Source organism: Mesoplodon mirus, assembly GCF_964341445.2.
Source record: "Mesoplodon mirus genome assembly, chromosome: 7".
NCBI classification, from domain to species: Eukaryota; Metazoa; Chordata; class Mammalia; order Artiodactyla; family Ziphiidae; genus Mesoplodon; species Mesoplodon mirus.
In genome coordinates, this window is record NC_138983.1 from 79,037,704 (window position 1) to 79,042,138 (window position 4,435).

The window sequence follows — 4,435 nt, forward strand, 5'->3', positions numbered from 1 at the left end:
AAATATTATTTCAGAGCAGGTGGTACAGAAAACTGTGGTCAAATTTGACATTCATTCATCATTGAAGTGTGGAACGTGACAGGTGAAAATTGATATTGATTTCTTTCCTCTAATATTTGGAAGAGTTCTAACAGGTAAATCAAATGAGATAACAAGACATATCAAGTCTCACTCATTTCTATGATCACATCCTCCCCACATATCACTCCCTCGCCTGCCATGTTTTGAATAATTCAATGCCCATAGTCTTTCCAGTCCAGTGTATTATAAGACACACTCAAGCTGGGTTTCAATCATATCAGACTGAAAGCTGAACATTTTAGGAAGGATTATTTAAAACCAAATGCGTCTTGAGCCCAACAGCCTTTGAAACCAAACAATCCTGGGAGTTCAGTTGGATTCAGAAAATTCAGTAATCCTATTTGATGTATGTTAACTGTATCAATATTAACAACCTTCTGCTGGATTTCAGCACTGATTTGAGAGCTGAGTTACTACTGGTCTTGTATTTTACCTAGTTGTGAAAGCACTGAGAGAGTTGTTCTTGGGTTGAACTTGACCCGCCTCTGGGAATGCTCTCTGTTCTATCCATCTTGAAAAGCTTTATTCAAGTGCATTTCTCGGCCTTCCTTCTCTTCCCTTGCACCCCTTGGGAAAACGAAAGATGCTCAAATATAGATGTGAACACGGCAGGTGCTCTGCTTGGCAATGGTGTCTTTCAGCTTCCCAATAAAAAATTATATTGCTGACCACCCATTTGACTGAAAAGTGACGCATTTTACTGACAGATATCTGGATTGAGATGCCAAAAGAAATAGGTCATTTCAAATTTCCTTTTTAAGTCATAGCTTTGTGTTGCCACACTACTTGTTCAAAACTTAGATCATGAAGGTTCCTTCCTATGACCTGCAAATAATGAAAATGTTCTTCAATAGGCTCTATGAAAAGCAAGCAGAGGGGCTTCCCTGGTGGCACAGTGGTTGGGAGTCCGCCTGCCGATGCAGGGGACACGGGTTCGTGCCCCGGTCCGGGAGGATCCCACATGCCGCGGAGCGGCTGGGTCCGTGGGCCATGGCCGCTGGGCCCGCGCGTCCGGAGCCTGTGCTCCGCAACGGGAGAGGCCGCAGCAGTGAGAGGCCTGCGTACCGCAACAACAACAACAAAATAATAAAAAAAAAATAAAGCAAGCAGAATATTCCTAATTATCAATCTTTCTCTTGAGTCATATAGTTCTTGTAATTTCAAGGAAGAGAAACTCAAATGTAAAGTGTTACAATAGCCAAGCATACCGGCACTATTATCTAACCATTCAGCAATTTTCTCTGCCAAGTCACTCTGAACCTTAGACTACTGAGGTTGTCTTCTTAATTAATTTTTAAAGTTCTCCTCTTTTGAGTTAAAAATGGTCACAATTTTATAAGTAAAATTAAAGAAAAATACCAAATAGAACATCTGAGATGTTTCCATTAGGCATTATATATATATATACATAAATTTAATAGATATACATATATAAATGCACTGGGATAAATCTCCATCTTCTGTGTCAGTCGGACATAGGTCCGTTTTCTTAGGAATAGGGAACTCCTTTCACAATGGAAGTGAGGAAATTGGCAAATGTACACCATATAAGTACTTTTGGATGGTAGTGACCAAGTTCTCAAGACACACACACACACACACACACACACACTGAAGAATATCAGAACACTTAACATTTCAAAGACACAGGAAGAGAAATGCAAGTTTCCCCTAGAAAGCCTTTTGTTTTTTTGAAGTCAGAATTCTGAAAAGACGTTTTTATCAAGCCAGCTTTTTCTAACTTAACTGCATATGCAATAAAAGAGTCCTATCTTAGTCATTTTTAGGGCAAGATTTTCTTTAAGTCCCAAGAAAGTAAGCACTTGTAAATGTAAATTTTGTATGTACATAAACCTGGCCAGGATATCCGTTGGAAGCTGGAAATCTGTTGTTGTTCCTTTTCCTTTTGTATTGAAAGCTAAGTTCCCCATTCTGAGTTCAATTTGTGAAGATCACTTTTATTTTGACAAACTCTATTAAAGTAGCCAATTCAAGGAAGACAGGTTAGTCTTCCACCTAATTACCCAGTCCAACTTTTACTCAGTGTCTTTCACCTGAGCAAAGTCTCCCCAGTCTTCCAACTGAGGATAAACCACGCAGTGTCTAAACTGAGCAAGATCTTCCCAGTGTCTTTTAAGTGAGGCTAACCCACTTGAGCAAAAGTCTTCCCAGTGTTTTTCTACCGAGGTTAAACTCTCAGTGTTTAAACTGAGTAAAAATCTTCCCAGTGTCTTTCACTGAGGATGACCCAGGTACTTCTTCTTGAAACCAAGTTTCAAGGATAACCTACTACTCAAGAGAAGAGTTTAACACCACTGAATAAAACTTAGGATCATCAACCAAAACTGGAGATCCAAGAACCAGGAGATACTCACCCAAATTCGTCTGGACTCTCGGAGAAAGCGGACAGGCCCAAGAAGCCTCTGCTGGTGCCAGGACTCTGGATCCTCATAGAGTTCAGGCAAAGAAGAAAAGTCTGCTCTGGGCCCCTTCATTGGTTGCCAAGACTGCTGACTGAAAAATATGCACAACCCAAAAGGAGAATTATGTTTTATTTGGCAGATTTTCTGAGGACTTAAGCCCAGAACACAGCCTGTCAGATCACTCTGAGGAACTGCTCAGAAGACCTAAGGGAGCAGTCAAGAAAAACCAGGTAGTCAGAACATCAAAAGATTACTATTAATTAAAGAAAACTAGACCTCTCAAGTTAAGGACTTTAGCATTTTTCTATGTATGAGAAGATGAAAGAATCTGGGCTCCGTGAAATCATTCCTTTGATATGCACCTTAACTCTAGAACCAGTACCCTGTTTTTCTCCATCCCGAATCCCCTCAAGGTGCACAGTTGAGGGTTCCTGCTTTGACGTCTGACTTGATGACTGCAACATCCTTTGTCTACTGATATGGCAGGGAACATTTTTCATCCACGGGTAAGAAATTGAGAAAATTAACATAATTCAAGATATAAAACCATTACAATACTAAAAATTCCCAAATGTCAAACAAACATAAGTACCCTTGACCTGTAAAATGGAAGATGCCAAAGAAGGGAAAAAAAGAAACAATAAAGAAAATGTAGAAAATAAAGCATAAAATAAGATGGCAGAAATCAATAACAGTAGAACAATAATTAAATAAATCAAGGTAAATGTTATCATAAGATTTTTAAATTTCAAAAAAAAAAACCCCATCAAACAAAACATATTGAAAATAAAGTAATAGAGAAAATTTAGAGAGCAAATATGAATGCAAGGAAGACCTGTTAGGTAGTTAGTCAGACATTAGCAGCAAGGAGGTGACAGTGGTGAGAAAGACAAGAAGAAGAAATTGAGTCACACCCAGCCATCTGGGGACTCTCCCTTGACTCCACCCAGAACGGGAGAAACTATGGTCGGGTGGTGGGCAGCTTATCCTGTTAAAGAGAGGCACAGTAACACAAGGGGACTTCTCCAGGCTGTGCATGCCCAGACCAGACAGGCGTATAACCTATAGTAAATCCAAACTCATTATACCATAATTACAATAAATTACATGTGGTTTTGCCCCTCCCCCCACCCAGTAGGCATTTCTTGGGGATTCAAGGATGAGAGCATGCGCAGCAGAAAACTTGTTCCATAGCTCAGGACTGTCAATCAAATAATGATCCTTGTCACTCACCCCCACCTCTCTGCAAAATGCTCCTTAAAAGCGCTCGTAAGCCTTTATAGGAATGCTGCTTTCAATTTGCAGAAACAGTACACCCATTCCCCCCCACCCCGAGAGTGTACCTTTGCTTCGATATACTTTGCTTTGGGCTTGCTTCACTTCGCTGAAATAGCCTGTTCTCAGAAACAGCCTGCTCTTTCTCTCTCCTTCTCTCTCTCCCTCTCTGAGAGTGTACCTGTGCTTAACTAAACTTTGCTTTCTGCTTAAGCTTAACATGGGAGTTTGCGATCCTTTGCTTACTATCATGGAACCAAGATAGCTGGTCCAGGCCTTCCACTGACCTCCTCGGTTGAAGCTATTTTGTTACAAAGCATGTCCACATGGTGACAGACCTAAGTCTAAATTTTGATAAAAGGTGGAATTAAGGTGAGACTATCATATGGGAGGAAAAGACTGTAGGAAAAATAGTAGATGTAGGAGATATGTTTGTGAAAGTGCACATTCATGGCAATATAGCCAAATAAACTCACATGCCCACGTTCCCACTAAAACTGTATAAAATTATGACCAACAAGCAGAGAATACACATTATTTTAAAGCCCTCATGGGGCATTAAGACATATTTACCATGTGAATCCTTCAGTGAATCTTGTGTTACTGCTAAGGGGTAGGAAGTGGTGTCATAAGGGAGTTTTGTGTAAGACTCAAAG